Raw genomic sequence first — 17,889 nt, 5'->3', positions numbered from 1 at the left:
AAATAATGTTTCCTTATGTTTAAGCCAGTTTATTTATTTATTGAAGATGTGATTGGCTTTATTAATCGATTCATGAATCGGGCAGCACCCCATCAAGGAGAGGGGAGCTCCCAAGCCAGTTTAAATCAGGGTTTTCCGTTATTTGTTAAACAAGAATTCTCTAATTGAAATAATTAATGAGATATATTGGGTATTTCACCAAAACTCTTGCAGGGTATATTTTTATTATGGTTTCCCTAATGTACATTTATATTTAAGTTGGCTGAGCCTAGTTCATTTCACAATTTGGGTTCTCTTCTCAGCTCATAGATCTTTCTCAAGTTCTAACTCAACAATTCCTTTATATGTTGTTTAGTTGAGAGGCATCTGAACTAACTGACTCTAAATAACTTTTTAGCCAAGATGCTGGTGTTCAGAATGGAAGGATAAGTGAGCAGCATTCACTACAAAATAATGCTTAAAACATCAATGCATGTGTCACATATGATTCCTTCTAGATTATGTAACAAATGAGCAAATAAAGATGTCATCAACTAGCCAATTTGATGTTCCTATTAATGTGGCCAGAAAATAAATAGAATTTATAAAGAATTTCTTTATGCCCCTCACTCTTCTACCAACTGATGACTATCTTATTAATGACAATATATCCTCCATTCTGTGCTGGCCATTGAGAGCTAAACATTCACCATGGATATTAATATTCATGTTGCTGAGATTAGGAACAATGGGTATTAAAGAATAGTCCTGCTCTTTCAAAGACCTTGATCTTGATCTTCAGCCAGTATTGCTGAAGCTGAAAATTTTCAGGTCTTTCAGAAACAGTATCTTTGGGTTAAAATTTGACTGTTTAGAGTGCCTGGCAATGGCAGCACTACAATGAATGCAGTCTATGGCAAATTTGAACAGTAAAGTGAAGTGGGGTGGCCTCTAACCTAGGGGTTCTTACATCCTCTGGGGCCCCTTTGTTGTGTCCTTTTGCCAGAACTCTTTTGTCCTTAGCTTGACCTTAATAATAGCATATAGGTAACAAAGGGAGAAATATAGTAGGGGAGATATTAATTCTTGCACCCAGCATTCTTAGGAATACATTCTTTCCTTTTATATTTGTAGTCTTTAGTGCTTTAGTACACCTAAGTGCACCTCATAGCACATCTGAGCTATTGCAATACCTTGACCTCTGCTATTTCCCACTTGAAATAAATCTCATGCTCCTGTCAAGTTGCCTTTCTTGTCCGCAGTTCTTATATATTACCCTCATGACAGCTAGAATGATTCTTTTAAAATATTTGCATAGTATACTGTGTTCCCTCCTCTTACTCTCAACTTTTCTGTATCCTTATATCTTGATGTGCTTCTTGTAATTGAATTTTGTTTTCTTATCCAGTTTGACAATTTTTGTATTTTAATTAGAACATTTACTTCACTTACATTTAATATAATTATTGATATGTTTCGGGTTATATCTACCATCATAATATTTGCTTTCTATTTGTTTCTCCTGCCCTATGGTCTGTTTTCTCTCATTTCCTGTCATCTTTTGGGTTGACTTTATTATTGTCAATATTCCAATTTCCTCCTTCTATTAGTTATACATGCTTTTATTATTCTTTTACTGCAGAGATTATAGTATTAACTTGCCAAATTCTAATATAATATTATTTGGTATTTTTACCCTCTTACCAGACAATGTAAGAGCCATAGAACCTTGAAACTCTATTTGTCCTTCTCCTAACTTATATGGTATTGTTGTATTTTAATTTCATATTTATTGAAAACTCCACAATAAATTATTGCTATTTTATAACAGTCAACATTTATTTATGCTTGTTTGCATACTTATTCTTCTCATTGTTCTTTATTCCTTGAATATGGGGCTCAATGTCTTTCATAAGTTTTGAAAAATTCTTAGCCATTGTCTCTTCAAATATGGCTTCTGCCCCATTTTCTTTCCCTCTTTCCTGTTGGGGCTCCAATTGTATGTATTTTGGAACTTCTCACTGTAAGCTCCATGTCTCTTATCCTCTGTTCTGTATTTTCCACACTTTTCTCTCTCTACATTCTGGATATTTTCTTCTGCTCCATTTTCCAGTTCACTAAATCTCTTTTTAGCTTTGTCTAATTTGTTATTAATCTTTTCCATTGAATTCTTAATTTTAATTATTGTATTTTTCAGATATAAATTTTGGGGGGCTCATTTTTAGGTTTTCAGTTCTCTTCCAAAATCTCAGTCTTTTTATTATTTTGATGTAGTAAATATAGCTATTTTTAAGTCTATGCTGGATGGAGCCTCAGCGGATCTATTTCTATTTTCTCTTGTTTATCTAGGTTTCCATCATGTTTCCCTTTGTGTACTTGGTTATTTTTGGGTGTGGTATGTTTTTACAGAAATTTGCTTCTATAGGCAGCAAGGGGTTCTAACAATCCAATTTCATCATTAAGCTGATTTGAAGCAGGGATTCAGTCTCTGTGAAGATCAGTTGACTCCCAGTTCACACTTACTTCTATAATGTAGCCTATTGAAGTATCAACCTAAAGCCTAAATGGTTTACCAGGTTTATTCCCCACCCCTTTGTGATTTAAAATTTTTTGCCTTGGCTTTACAAGCCTGTCAAAAACACTCATTTCTCAATTTCTCAGCCACTTCTTCCAGAATTGGTAAAGGCTCTATAGGAAAATTTCCCTAACTGCCAAGCTTATGTCTGTGATTTGTTTTCTCCTGGAATTTGGCCCTGTAATTCTTAATTAACTTGTTGGTTCTCTAATGCCTTCAAGGAATTTTTTTTTCTAACATTTTGTCCAGGGTTTTTGTTTTGTTGTTGTTCTCAGTGGGAGTATTTGTTCAAATTACCCAGTCTACCATGCCAGAAGTGAAAAATCTGATCCTTTAAAAATATAAGTCAAATGATGACACTGAAACTCTCCATAAATAAAATGAAAGTCCAATGACTTTACAGAGGTCTGGAAGAGCCTATGCAATCTGGATCCAGGCTACCTCTCCAACTTTATTGCCTCCAACTCTCCAATAACTTTCCAAAAATCTAATGATCAACTCAGTGTAAACTTCTAAAGTAGAAAGGCCATGTGATATGTCTATTTAATAACCCCCATAGCATTTAGCATATTATCCAAGCAATATATCAATTATGATTAAATTTGAATATACGCTAAAAAATAAAGCCCAAAATAGTGGCTTAAACTAGACAGTTTATTTCCCACTTAAATGGAAGAAGTCTGGAGATAGGCAGTGCAAGGGTGTTATGAAGGCAGCAAGTATCAGGGACCCAGGCTTTTTTTATCTTGTTGCATTACTCTGCATGGTTTCCATTCCCAAGGTTCATCTATGACCTAAGATGATGCTAAAGTTCCTGATAGTAGCCGTAAGGAGGAAGAGGGAAGTAAAAGAGTGCCCCTCCATTTTAGCAGACTTTTCAGAAGACATAACATCTCTGCTTTCTTCTGATCACCTACCCAGTCATGTGGCTTCACCTAGCTACAAGGGCAACTCAGAAATGCAGACTTTTAGCTAAGAAGCAGTGGGCTAAGCTAAAAAATTGGAGTACTTTTAGTAATGAAGGGGAAATAAGACACTGGTATGCATTTAGCAATCTCTGCTACAAACACTAAGCACGTTTTTCCTTAAAATTTCTTGGATTCTCTCTTTTTCTTGATCTTGATCACTTCAACTACTGCTCATTACTAATTCACATTCAATACTTACATCATTAAATACACCATTTCAATCTCCCAAAGATTCTCCATGCAAAATCCTACAATTGAAACTTCTCTACCAGGTAAAAAAACTTGTCTTCTTTTTCTTATGCAAACATAGAAATATTATTTCTTTAATGAAATCTTTTTTGGCAAAATGAGAGATGGGAAATTTTCCCCTGAACACCCAGACTTGTCATTCACACATCTTCAGTGAGTTTACTCTGGTCTACTGAATGTGAATGCTTCTCTTAATTAGTCCATATCTATAGTTGATTTATGTAGTGTGAGTGCCACTGTCTTAGTCCATTTGGGCTGCTATAACAAAATAACAGACTAGGTGGCTTATAAACAGCATAGTTTTATTTCTCATAGTTCTGGAGGCTAGGAAGCCCAAAATCCTGATACAGAAGATTCAGTGTCTGATGAGGATCTGTTTTCTGCTTCATAGATGGCCATCTCTTTGCTATGTCCTTCTGTAGGAGAAAGGGTAACAGATGTCTCTGGGGGCTCTTTTATAAGGGCACTAATCTCATTCATGAGGGGTCCACCTTCATGACCTAATCACCTCCTAAACGTCCCACCTCCAAATACCATACAAATACCATTGGGGATTAGGCTTCAATATATGAATTTTGGGGGGACACAACATTGAGTCTATAGCAGCCATTGTCTGTGAACCTCTAATTAATGTGTTTCTTGGATTTTGCTTTCCAAGAATACTTTCTATATTGGATTTTGCTTAATGTGTGTCTTTTCCACTAGAAACTAACCTTCAAGCGGTAGGAAGCATGTCTGTTTTGCTTCTGTGCCTAGCATCTAGCATGGTGTGTGGGGCATAGTAGGTGTTCATTACATATTTGTTGGAAGAAGGAGGAATTTAACCTTCACCGCACATCTATTATATGCCAGGTAGTACAGTAAGTATTTTACAAATATAATTTTACTGATTTTTCATAATAGCCAAATGTGATAAGAATTATATTCCCTTTCACAGATGACGTAAATGAAACTTGAAGAAGATAAATGATTAAACTAAGTCACAAAGCTAGAAAGAGGTGGATCTGAGGTCTGACCTATAACCTCTGTCTCCATTGTAAAGGCTCATTTTACTCTGGCACATTTATGTCAACCAGGTGGGCTGTTCCCAGGCTTCCTTTGATAACAGCTTGACCAATTTCATGATAAGATGGAAATAGTAAATAGTAGATTATTATCCTTTCAGTGACAAATTCCTGAAGTCTCCTTGTTTTAATTAGAGGAATTCAGTTATAACAATTAGATTATAGGCATAATGGTAGGCAGTTATGGGAGTTGCTGGTTTAGAAGGGATAGATTCAGGAACATGTCTTCAAAAATCAAACAATGTGGATATTTTCCTACTCCGCTAACACCAACTGCCCTCAAGGATCAGTTGTTCAGGTGATACAATTTTGATACTAGGATCTCTAGGAAAAAGCAGAAATAATGACAAAAGTTTCAGTCATGATACCAGATAAACTTTAAAGGGTAAGGAAAAGGCAAGAAAGGCAGAATAGAGGAGAAAAGAAGAGAGGGAAATATATACAAAAGAGCAGAAAACATACAAAACAGTTAAGTGGAGAGGAAGGGAATGGCACCCATCTGTTTGGTTGTTGCTTTGGGTTTACTTCCTTTAGCTACTAAGCTTTCAGTCCCCATTCTTTCAGTAATAGCATCCCCATTTACTTTTTGGTAATTCCATCCTCACTTTTGGATACCATCTGGTGGGACTGTTGTTCAGAGGCCCTGCCTTCCCCCAGCCGCTGAGAAAAGAGTTGAACCTAGCTAAACCAGTCAAATGCTCTCTTCCTGGAATCAGAATCCTTTGTTTCAGATGCAGCTGTTGAGAAGTTCATGCTGTGGAGACTCATGTGAGCTGTTTGGGTCTGTCTTTTCCACCATTGGGTCTTCAGCCTCCTCTTCTCAATCTGGAGCTTCCCCAGTTTTCCCAATAAATTTCTTTCTTGCTTAAGTTTACCGGAGGCAGCTACTGTTGTTTGCAATCAGAGAACACGAGTTGATACAGTCAAGGAAGAAGGTAGGTGGAAATAAATGCTGAAATTAAGATCTGGGATGAGATCCATTGAGAATCTATTTTCAGTTCCCAAAACACTAGGTACTGGGGACAAACCTAGTTTAAATCTGAAGCAAAGTACAAATTAGTGTTCAATCATCTTAGATCTCTAGGAGCAAATATACTCACTCTATAACGTAGTAGAGGGTTTCCAATAGGTGAGAGTAATATTCTTTTTCAAGGATAATCTATTGTAGGATTGACATCACAGTTTGGGTTACTGAAAAAGTATGTGTTTCCTGAAAGGCAGAGGTTTACCTCAGTTTTTACTTTACAAGATCTTTGTGTCTTTGATATTCACATCTTTGGCATGACTAAAGGATTTTTCCATTCAAATCAACCTCCTTCAGCTTGGCTAGTCCCTCCTTCCTCCCCCCTGATTTGCCCCATGGGATTCTTTCTTTTCACTGCCAAGGATTAAATTCTCTGTGAAAGCCTTGAAGGCAATAGACATCTGTACTGGAAAGGAGATACAAAACTGTCCAAAAAGAGAGAAGCACTCCCAAAGCTTAAGTGAGAAAATAATTGAACTCTTATTCATGTTGGAAAAAAGTCTGGTTTCAAACTGAGATTTTTATTGACTTTTTTTGTCATAAAAGGATCATCGTTTATGTTGAATAAGGAACAGTTATTGTTCTACTTTACCAAAGATGCTAAGTTTGCATGTTTTAAACATCAAACAAACATCTCCATAGAGAATGGCTTGCTGCCAATAACTGGTGAGCAGGCCAGACTTTCAGAGCAGCCCACTTATACCAGTTCTGTGTTGGTGGGTGAGCAATTCAAGATAGAAGGCTGAATTAGAATTCAGTCCTAATCCTGCTAGGGAAGCTGGTTTTATTAGGTCTTAGTTTGATGGTCAGAAGACAATCCCACATTGCTCTAGCAGCACAGATCCATTGCTCTCTCCTCAAGCCATGCACATGAAAGGCACGGTGTTGTTAGCAATGTACAAACAGCAGATGCCATGAGTACAAATAAAAAGGACACACAGTAGGGCGCCTGGGTGGCTCAGTTGGTTAAGCGACTGCCTTTGGCTCAGGTCATGATCCCGGAGTCCTGGGATCGAGTCCCGCATCGGGCTCCCAGCTCGGCGGGGAGCCTGCTTCTCCCTCTGACCCTCTCCCCTCTCATGCTGTTTCTCTCTCTCTCTCAAATAAATAAAATCTTTAAAAAAAAAAAAAAAAGGACACCCAGTATATAATGTAGACCTTAACGATTACCTTGTTCTCAGTCCTAATCTCTCCACCTTATAAATATCTTACATTAATATTATATTCTGGCAATTGATGTGTGGAGTCCTATGTTGTGCCAAACTAAATTGATTGTCAGTTTAGACATGATAAGGGGGATCATGCAAGAATGATATATTATCAGAACTCTATCATCTCAACATTAGTCGGTTGTTCAGTCTATTAATCTAACAACTCATGGGAAGCCTGAGGCTGGAAATGAGGGAATATGATCAACGGAGAAGAACTGAGCTCTAGATATTAACTCTTAGAAAATAGCCCCTTGAAAATGTCTTCTCTTTATGTTTATTTGCCATGGGAAATGGTATATTTTTCTGCTCTGTGTGAAAATTTAGCTTGGGGGGAAAATCACATAGGTTATTATGTCAGGTCTCCCAAATGATTAGATGACTGACCCCTTCAGCAAAAAAACCTCAGGGTTCTTTGCTTTTCTTATAATTGCTCAGGCTTCAATTCTATTGAAAAGAGACTGGAAAAGCCATTCTATGAAATGACTCTTTAATATTTGATAAATGAGTCAGTCTTGTGAGCCTATATGGTTGCAGCAGTCATGCTTCTCAGCTGAGACTGCCTATGTTCACATGGGATGGTCATTAAGCAAACCTTTTAAGATGACAGGACTTCAGTTCTTCTGTCTCATTTCCCAGAAAGAAGAATAATGGAATAAAGTCTGGAGAGTTAAAAGGGAAAATAAAGGGTATGCACCCTTCCCCCCACTTTCTAACCTAGAAAGGCAACATAATTTGTGGTAAAAAGCTGTATTCTAAGTGGCAAAGTAAATAGGAGATATTTATTCCTAAATCTTCATGACACTTTAATGAGATAGTGGGAGAATATTATTATTAGGCCCTTAATGATTTAAGAAAATTGAGACAAAGGGATGCTGGAAAATATATTAAATATTACACTATTAATCTGAATTAAAAGACCAGAACATGTCCAAATATCTTTGTTCAGGGAAATGAATCTCCAGCTGGAGAGTGAATTGGACAATATAGATACTAGATAGTCAGCTTTCATCTGGATCCAGATGTTATTTCCATTCTAGTCCAAGTGAGATTTGCTTTTAACCACAGACTCAGAGAGCTCTGGTCTCTACCCAGAGAAATCAGACTGTCAGACCTCTCCCTTGGATTTCTCCTTCCTGCCACACACTCCCACACCTCAGGCACTCCACACATACCTACCAGCTGCCCACCAGAACCAGCTGCCTCAGGACCGGGCTGTCAAGGGAAGTCTTCCTGTGGATGGACAGCCCTTGGCAGCAGCAGGAGTCCTCAGCAAGATTGTCCCTTTGGCCTCAGTTCCGACTTTGGGCTCTGACCCAGGTCTGGCAAAAGATAATACATACCCATTGTAGGAAATATGAAAAGGACATAGGATTTTTTTTAAATTGCTTATAATCTCACCACCCAGAGTGATCACTGTCAATATTTTGGTATAGTTTTTAAAATTGTAATCTAAATAAAACATATAAATGTTCATTTAGTTGGGGGTCACACACACTGCACATGCAATTTTGAATCCTGCTTTACTTTTTTTTTAACTTTGTATGCGAGCATTTCTCCACGTTATAAAAACGTTCTTTGTAATCGCCACATACCATCTATGATATAAAAAATAATGATTATAGAGATCAAGGAGAAACCACAAAACTGAAGGGGAAAAAAGGAAACAATCTAAAAGTTGAAGACGAAGGAATGATTGTTCTAATTACCAATTTGTAGATCCTAAACGTTATGGAGGAGGGTGTTTGAGGAAAAAATTAGGAACTGGTACATAAGGAATGAACCTGCTTTGATAAATGTATAAAATAACAAAAAAATAGTTGTTAGTAAAGGCGTAACATATAATATTTAAATACCAAGAAAATGATTGCTTTTGTGCAGCATCTTATTATATTGGTAAGATTAATTAATTCAGTTTGATTAAATAATAAGAGGGAAATGCCTACATTTTAAAGAGAAGCCTAGGGAAAACATGCAAAAAGGAGCTCCTTAATTGTAAGCATAATATTCTTAACATGACATTGCAGGTTCTGACATTAGATTCCCTTTGTGAGCCACCGTGAGGAGTTAGAAAAAGAGGTAGACAGGATGTTAAAGGCAGAACTGTCTAATTCCTCCCCACCCCTGCCAAAGATTATTCTCAAGGAAAAGAAAAAAAATGTGGTAGTATTTGACCTCTAGCAAGTATTTTGTGTTCACTGGAGATTGATCCTGATACCACAGCCCCTCCCTCCCTTTGTTTCTGAGTTATCTCCCTCTTCCCAATTACAGCCAAGGGGTTGGCTAGAGCTGGGAGGACAGGGCCCTGGAGAAGACTGTGGCTTATTGCAAAGATAATAGGCCTGGGGTTCAGACAGAAGCTGCCTTCCAATCCAAGGCTTATCACTTCTAGCTGTGTCACTGGGGCAAGTGACTCAAACTGTCTGGGGTTCCCTTTCCCCCTTTATACGGTGGAGATAATAAAATCTTTTTTCATATGGGATATTAAATTAAAGTTGGTTATTGTTATTTATACTTCATTTCTATTTTTCCATATATTTTAGTTCCCCGCACCCCCACTTTTTTTGACCATGGAGTTGTAGCTCATTTCAACAGTGATTCTGGTTTCTTGTTCATTTCCTCTTTATCATTAATCCCCCGAATTTGTGCTATGATAAGCCAGAAAGATTCTTTCATCTCAGTACTTGTCATTTGATGTTTAATAAAGCTCATAGGTGGCACCAATAATATTCTTTAAACATTCATTAAACAAAATTCCCTCAATAAATTTTTTATTGAGAGCCTAATATGTGCTAAGCACTATGCCAAATGATATGGCTAGAAATTAATAAATCCTAGCTGGATAAGAAAATCAAAGAGACGATGTCCAATATATTTACAAAAAGGTTTAGGCAAATACTTTTTTTCTTTTTAAAGATTTTATTTATTTGACAGAGAGAGACACAGCGAGAGAGAGAACACAAGCAGGGAGAGTGGGAGAGGGAGAAGCAGGCTGCCCACGGAGCAGGGAGCCTGGTAGGGGGCTCCATCCCAGGACCCGGGGATCATGACCTGAGCTGAAGGCAGACGCTTAATGACTGAGCCACCCAGGCGCCCCTAGGCAAATATTTTTAAAATGTATAAGGCTAGTAAAAATTGGATTCTTGGTGTAATATAAGTTAATGACAATATTGGTTTAATTTTAGGAAACTTTCTTATAGGGTAAGAATATGAATTAAGAAATTGGAAAGGTAAAATGGAGTGTTAATCAGGAGACTTAATTTCAGCCCATGCAATAGCTATACAATTTTGAGTAAGACATTTAATTTTCCTGGACTTTCGTTTCTTTATCTGTACAATGGAATTCAGGGTCACAAACTAAAATAAATCAAATACTTTCCTAAATAACTCATGGGTTCAAGAGGAAACCACAATGGAAATTATAATTAGAAGGGTAATGGTAATTAATATTAATTAGAATAAAATGCATGTATGTAAATGAATTTAAAATATAAGACAGATTGAAAATAATTGAGTTACATGTGCATCTCAAAAAGCTAGGAAAAAACAAAGTTGAAAAAGAAAATAATGAAATTAAAAATGGAAAGTAAGGAAATTGAAAAATAATAAAAATACAGATTATTAACAAAACCAAAACCTCATTTTTGGAAATAATCCAGACAAGGCAATTTATGGAAATTGGCAATTTATGGTAATTTATGGGCTTAGCTCACTTATAAGTTTAGGTGCAAAATTTCTAAATTAAGTACTAACAAATCATATCCAAATGTATTACAAATACAGTATGATTAATGGTACAGATTTTATGGAAAATAGTTCTTAAAAAAATTAAAAATGGAATTACCATATGATCCAGCTATCTCACTTCTAGGTATGTATCCAAAAGAATTCAAAGAAGATCTTATTAAAGAGATATTTGCACGCCCATGTTCATTGTAGCATTATTTACAATATTCAAAAGGAGGAAGCAACTCCAATACCCATCAACAGATGAGTGAATAAAGAAAATGTGGAATATACCTGTAAGGGAATATTATGCAGCCTTAAAAAGAAAAAAGGAGGGAAATCTTGTCACACACACTACAACATGGATGAATCTTGAGGATGTTATGCCAAGTGAAATAAGCCATTCACAAAAGAATACTGTATGATTCCACACATTTGAATGTCTAAAGTAGTCAAAATCAAACAGAGAATAGAAAGGTGGTTACCAAGAGCTGGGAAGAAGAGGGTAGCAGAATTAGTGTTTAGTGGGTATAGATTTCAGTTTGCAAGATGAACATGTTCTAAAGATCTGCTGCACAACAATGTGAATATACGTAACACAACTTAACCTTAAAAATGGTTAAGATGGCAAATTTAATGTTATGTGTTTTTACCATCTCACTGGCATGAGATTAAGTGATTATAGCACAGTGGATTAAGACAAAAAATGATTATGGCACAGCAGATAATACTCAGACACTGGAGTGAAATGGCCTGGGTTCCAATCTATTGAACTTTGGGTAAATTACTTTTCTGTTCCTTAGTTTCTTATTAAAGTAAAAATAAAAATAGATCATAACCCCCCAACCCAAATAACAACAACAAAAACACATCGTGAACAAGTAGGTTTATCCCAATATCTGTCAGTTTAATCCACTATATTAAGAGATAAAAGGATCAATAGATGCAGAAAAATGTTAAAATTCAACACTTGAAATGTTTTTCTCTATGACTTACGTGGCTTTTCTTTCTCTTCCTTTAGGCCTCTGCTCAAATGTCATCTTATCAGTGAGACCTTTTCGGACCACCCCGTATGCACTGACACCCTACCACACCTGCCTTCTAACCCTGCTCTTGTTTTCTTCATAGAAGCACTTCCTAGGGGGCGCCTGGGTGGCTCAGTCCTTAAGCCTCTGCCTTCGGCTCAGGTCATGATCCCAGGGTCCTGGGATCGAGCCCCGCATTGGGCTCCCTGCTCAGCAGGAAGCCTGCTTCTCCCTCTCCCACTCCCCCTGCTTGTGTTCCCTCTCTCGCTCTCTCTTTCTCTGTCAAATAAACAAATAAAATCTTAAAAAAAAAAAAAAAAAAGAAGCAGCACTTCCTAGACATAAAGATAATGGAAGAAATGACAAAGATAAAAATAGACAAATTTGACTACTTAAAAAGGTAAAACTTCTGGATGCCAAGAAAAACAATAAACAAAACTAAAAGGCAAATTTCAAAACTGGGAACAGTATTTATCAGCAATATAACTGGAAAAGGGAATGAGTTCATATATAATAATAATAATAATGATAATAATAGTAATAAAACATTTATAGAAAGAGTGGGCAAAAGCTGTATAGAAAGAGTAAACAGATTAATTCATTCACAAGAACATGAATTAGTGAATTAAATATTTAGAAAAAAACCTTCGACCTCACAGAGAGGCTAAGAAATTTAAATAAAGGGATGCCTTTACATCCTAATATGTAGTTCTCTATTTTCAGTATTTTAATATGCTGAACCTATTATTTTTATAATTGGCAAATAATAAAAGTTGTATAAAAAAGATTTTTATTAGGAATGTCCATTTAGGTTTTATGTATGTGATTCTTTAAGTCTTTAAATGGCTTTATTTAATATTGTACATAACATAAATTTTACCCTGAAACTGAAATAAGATGATTAGTAGACAACATTCAGAACAACCATATGTGTTGGTTGTAAAATATATAGGTTAACAGCATGCATGAACCTTAAAAGCATTATGCTTAAGATATAAAATGTCCAAAAGAGGGCAAATATATCAAGACAGAAAGTAGATTAGTGGTGCCTAGGTTAGGAGTGGGAATGATGAGTGACTGTAAATGGGAATGAAATTTCTTCTTGGGGTGATGGAAATGTCTTAGTGGTAATTAATGGTTGTATAACCTTGTAAATATACTAAAATTAATTGAATTCTACACTGAAAACAGGTGAATTTTATGGTATATGAAAGATATGTCAGTTGTTCAAAAAGATATAGTTTAAAAGACTTTAGCCAGATAGAACACACAATCTCAATTTAAAGTGATATCAAAGGTATGAGAAGTTTACTAGAATGACTTGTGAGGAGCTCCAGTAGCGCAATCGGTTAGCGCGCGGTACTTATGGAATGACTTGTGAAATAGCCAATAGAATCTTAACTGTTTCTATCCTTAGATTTTCCTTAGTTTTGTCAAGAGACACATCATTAATTCAAACTTCCTAGAGGCATTTAGATGTAGAGAAACATCTGATTTATTGACTAATTCTCTAAAACATACTTTTATAAATTTAAAATATACACAATGGTTAGAATCAAGCTAGTAGTGGCTTAATGAATGGATTACGCTGCTTTGCAACTACAATTTAAATTTTTCATTCTTTCAGCAATTGATTATTGAGTGTTTACTATGACTAGTTTTAGAGGTAACTGCCAATATATAATTGTATGTATAGAAGTGATGGTGAAGGTAAATATTTTAAAATGCTCTTTGGAGTCAGGCTTATATGCTTAATTTCTAAGCATATCCTTTTTTTAAAAAAAAAAAATAGGTAGTACCAATGTAAATTTACTCTCAGTCCAGGAATCATGATGGTCAATGCAATATGAATTAGTGAGATTTCACTGTGTTTGCGAAAATGTTACTGAGGTTATTCTTGGTAAATCTGAATGACTCTATAATATATTAATTAAAAGATATTTGCACAGTGAGATATCACCTGCCACTGGTCAGGATGGCTAGTATCAAAAAGACAAGAAATAACTTGGTGAGGATATGGAGAAAAGGGAACCCTCATGTGCTGTTGGTGGAATTGTAAATTGGTGCAGCCACTACGGAGAACAGTATGAAGGTTCCTCAACGAAACAAAAATAGAAATACCATATGATCCAGTAATTCCACTTTTGGGTATTTATCTGAAGAAAACAAAAACACACTAATTTGAAAGCATATATGCACTCCTATGTTTACTGCAGTATTATTTACAATAAACAAGGTATGGAAGTAACTTAAGTGTCCATCCATAGATGAACTGATAAAAAAGATATGGTATATATACATGCAATGGAATATTACTCAGCCATAAAAAAGAATGAAATCTTGCCATTCACGACAACATGGATGGACCTAGAGGGTATTATGCTAAGTGAAATAAATCAGAGAAAGACAAATACCATATGATTTCACTTATACCTGGAATCTAAAGAACAAAACAAATGAACAAATAAAAAGAAACAGACTCTGCATTTATGAGTTATGTGCCTGATTAACAGGTACAAACTTCCAGTTATAAAATAAGTAAGTCATGGGGATGAAAAGTACAGCATAGGGATGTAATAACTTTATATGATGACAGAGGTTAACTACACTTACGTGGGGAGAATTTTGTAATGTATATAATTGTTGCATCACTATATGGCACACCAGAGCTAATATAATATTATATGTCATCTATACTTCAATTAAAAAAAGATATTTGATCAGTATTAGAAAATTATATGCTAATTCCAATCATGGCAATCAGTTCTGAAACACTGTAATAACTGGAGGCCTCTGCTAAGTCCTCTGGGACCCACCTCTTACTCAACAGCTTACTAATTCCACTCCAGCCTTGAATGGCTTTGCGTGAGTGTGATAGGATAGTGCCCTCCCTGATCCACTGGGGTGGAACACCATTAGAACCGGCTCTGTACTCATGAGCATGTATAAAAATTGGGTGGTGGACAGTGGATTTGATGTTCATAGAACCACCCTTGACCAATGGGGAATGGAAATTGGTAGATAAATGTTAACCCTTTTTGTCTCCTCGAAAGCATGCTTAAGGCTCCTCCATGATAGCCAACTCAGTAACACATCCTTGTATTGGCTTTGCCTCCCTCCCAGTTCCACCCCCTCTCCTCTCAGCTGATATTCCTGCCTTCTGGCCCTATTTTGTCAAATAAACTAACTGCATGCAAGTCTTGTCTCTCATTTTGGAGGAACTCAGCCTAAGACATATGGGATATTTGATATATGCAATCTATAGTACTTCTTAGTAAATTCTTGCTGAATAATTGACAATGTAGCAATAGGTTTGTATTTTTCACTTGAATTGCATCATTTGAGTAGTAGGAATTTTATAGAAAATGAACCCCTAATGTTATAGGAAATAAGTCCCTACTGTACATGTGATGGCAGATTCTTCATAGTATAGTTCTGACTGTATCTGTCATTTAACCTGTATATCAGGGTCATCATCACTAGGAAACTAGCTTAGGCCTTAGAAGAAGACAGCAGTGATATAAAATGACCTTCAGGAGTCCAGGTTCTATGTCTAGGCTTCCTTTTTGTTTGAAGGTGTGCCTGCCTCCCCACCCTCCCCCCAAAATAAATAAAAATAAAGGAGCCAAGTCAGAGATAGAGGTGGATCCTTTATTTTACTTATTTAAATAATCTCTATGCATAATATGTGACTCAATCTCACAACCCCAAGATCAAGAGTCTCATGCTCTACTGACTGAGCCAGCCAGATGCCCCAAGTGGATCTTTTAAATGTAAAGGGGTTTGGTAAGAGAGTGGATCCGCTGAATCTTCCAGAGACTTCTCCTAGTTGCTCTCCAACCTACCACAGGCACTTGAGAGTTCTGTAATAATTCAAAATTCTAGGGGCACCTGGCTGGCTCAGTCGGTAGAACACATGACTCTTAATCTCAGGGTTATGAGTTCAGGCCCCATGTTGGGCATGGAGCCTACTTAAAAAAAATAAATAAATAAAAATAAAATAAAATAAAAAATAAAATTCTATCCCCATGCAGCTTTTCTGGACATTATCTCAGTATCCCTAACTAAGTACTTCCTCCACTAGTAAATCTATTATTCTTTCATGACCTAATTATTGCACAATTCTGCTGATTGTATAAGTGTAATATTGTCTACTGAAATATGATTATAATCATTCTAGAATGTTCTGTTACAAGGTCTGGAGGCACAAGAGGAGTTTTCAGTTCCGCATTAAAAATGAGCTACAATTTAGACAAGTCTGTCACGTTTGTGGGCAGAGAGACCTCACTGAAACAAAAGCAATCAATTCATGTTATCTTTGCTATTAGAAGAAAGCAATGGTGGAATTCTTCCAAAATAGTGGATAAAGTATAATACTTTAATGGATTTTTCCCCCTTGGATTTGCCGCCTAAACTATTTTTTTTTTCTTTTGGTCTAGACCAGATTTCTAATGATTTCACATCCCTTTGCACACATTGTAGCTGGGGATGGGGGACCCCATTGGTGTTGATTGAGAGGTTCAAGATGGCTAGGAATGCAAAGTGCCCTTGGGAAATTCACATGCAAATAATGAGGTGGAGGTTGTACCTAAAAAACTGATCAAAATGCAATTCAATCTGTGCAACAGACTTCAGGCCCTTCTGGCCCAGGACAGCCACAGCCAGGTCAATGGAATGGGGGCCTTTCCTGAACACAACAAGCAAGTTTAAGCTTTTAAAATGTTCCCTAGTTTCCTTGTTGAAAATGGAGTTCAAGCTTAGGTTTTAAAAAACTTCCCTTTAATGCTTTAAAGGTGGAGCTAATGACTTATTACTGTTATTTATTTTTAAACATAAAACCTACTTTTTAGTCTTTCTCTTTAGGAATATTCCCTCTGTCCCTGTAGAGATAATAGGCTGCCATGGAATAAAATTGGAGAATGTTAAATACATAGGGACTCAATTTTATTCTATGCAGGGCTGTTGCTATCATGATGTTTATCAGGGAACAAGCAGCCTCAAAGAATCTTTTGGTGTATTGTTACCAGCCCTGCTTTGTGTTACGCTTGGTGTATTTTCCTGGTCATCTTAGTAACACTGTTAGAACATAGAGGCTTTTCTACCCCCAAATGTCTGCTATTAAAAAAACAAACAAAAGCAAAAACACAACAACAAAAAATTAAGGCAACTAACAATACTTATACACTTACTCAGAATGAATTATCAAAATAAGGAGCAATAATTGCAGTTTTTTCCATCTGTAGGGCACTACCAGATGCTCATTTCCCAGCAGATGTATGCATCAATGATGCATCATAGTTTTTAAACTATGATGCTGCTATTATTTTACTTTGAAATTATTTTTTTTTTAAAAAAAAGATTTATTTATTTAAGCAATCTCTACACCCAACGTGGGGCTCAAACTTAAGACCCTGAGATCAAGAGTCCCTTGCTCTACCAACTGAGCCAGCCAGGTGCCCCACATTGAAATTATTCTTATCTAATTTCCAAAGATCCATATTGTGCCTATGTAGTTGGGGGATTAAGAAGTGTTTGCAATGATTTGGAAGTCTCTGGTTACTTTTAACCTGGAGGAAGAGTGTCTTTGGTGAAACGTGAACTGAATTGTTCTCCTGCTCCTTTCCATTTGCCTTTGTTTACAATAAGATTATGCAAATCTACCTTTAAGCTGGGGGTAAGGGGTGGGGGAAGTTTGTCTCCTTTTATGCTTTCAAGGATATATAAAAGACCATTGCATAGACAATTTCATCTGCTAGAGAGCACATAGTAGCTATTCAATTAATTACACTGAAGTTGGATCAGTCTTATCTTTCCTGTCCTTAGTTCTTCTAAGGAGAACAAAACCCCACATTTCCTATCTTCTAGTTCTTACCAATATAGCAGCCACAAATTATTATATGCTTTTAGTTAATTCTACTTTAAGTACTTTTCAGGGGAGAAAAACCATATTGTAACCTAATGAAGTGAAAAATAATCTGCAATACAATTCAGATGAGATCAGCCATGGTTGTTAATATGCATTTGTGAGATGTTGAATGTTCTTTCTTTTAATTAGTCAATATGCTTTTATT

The 17,889-nt window shown here is 36.2% G+C and overlaps 1 long non-coding RNA gene across 4 annotated transcripts in view; it reads right to left on the bottom strand.

Moving 5' to 3' along the window:
- The window catches only part of LOC118539268 (uncharacterized), a 46,185-nt gene that overhangs the window by 20,109 nt on the left and 8,187 nt on the right, over positions 1–17,889 (bottom strand). Inside the window, exons 2-3 of one of the 4 annotated variants that reach the window (XR_013446961.1) lie at positions 8,243–8,389; positions 4,057–5,722 (exon numbers count right to left, since the gene is read on the bottom strand). This is a non-coding gene — a long non-coding RNA (uncharacterized LOC118539268). Of the gene's footprint in view, positions 1–4,056; positions 5,788–8,242; positions 8,390–17,889 lie in introns of those variants that run through there. The other 3 variants (XR_013446960.1, XR_013446958.1, XR_013446959.1) reach the window with 3 other exon arrangements.

Source organism: Halichoerus grypus, chromosome 4 (assembly GCF_964656455.1).
Source record: "Halichoerus grypus chromosome 4, mHalGry1.hap1.1, whole genome shotgun sequence".
Classification (NCBI taxonomy): domain Eukaryota; kingdom Metazoa; phylum Chordata; class Mammalia; order Carnivora; family Phocidae; genus Halichoerus; species Halichoerus grypus.
The sequence above is the reverse complement of the archived record's forward strand: the minus strand, read 5'-3'. Positions and strand labels throughout refer to the sequence as shown.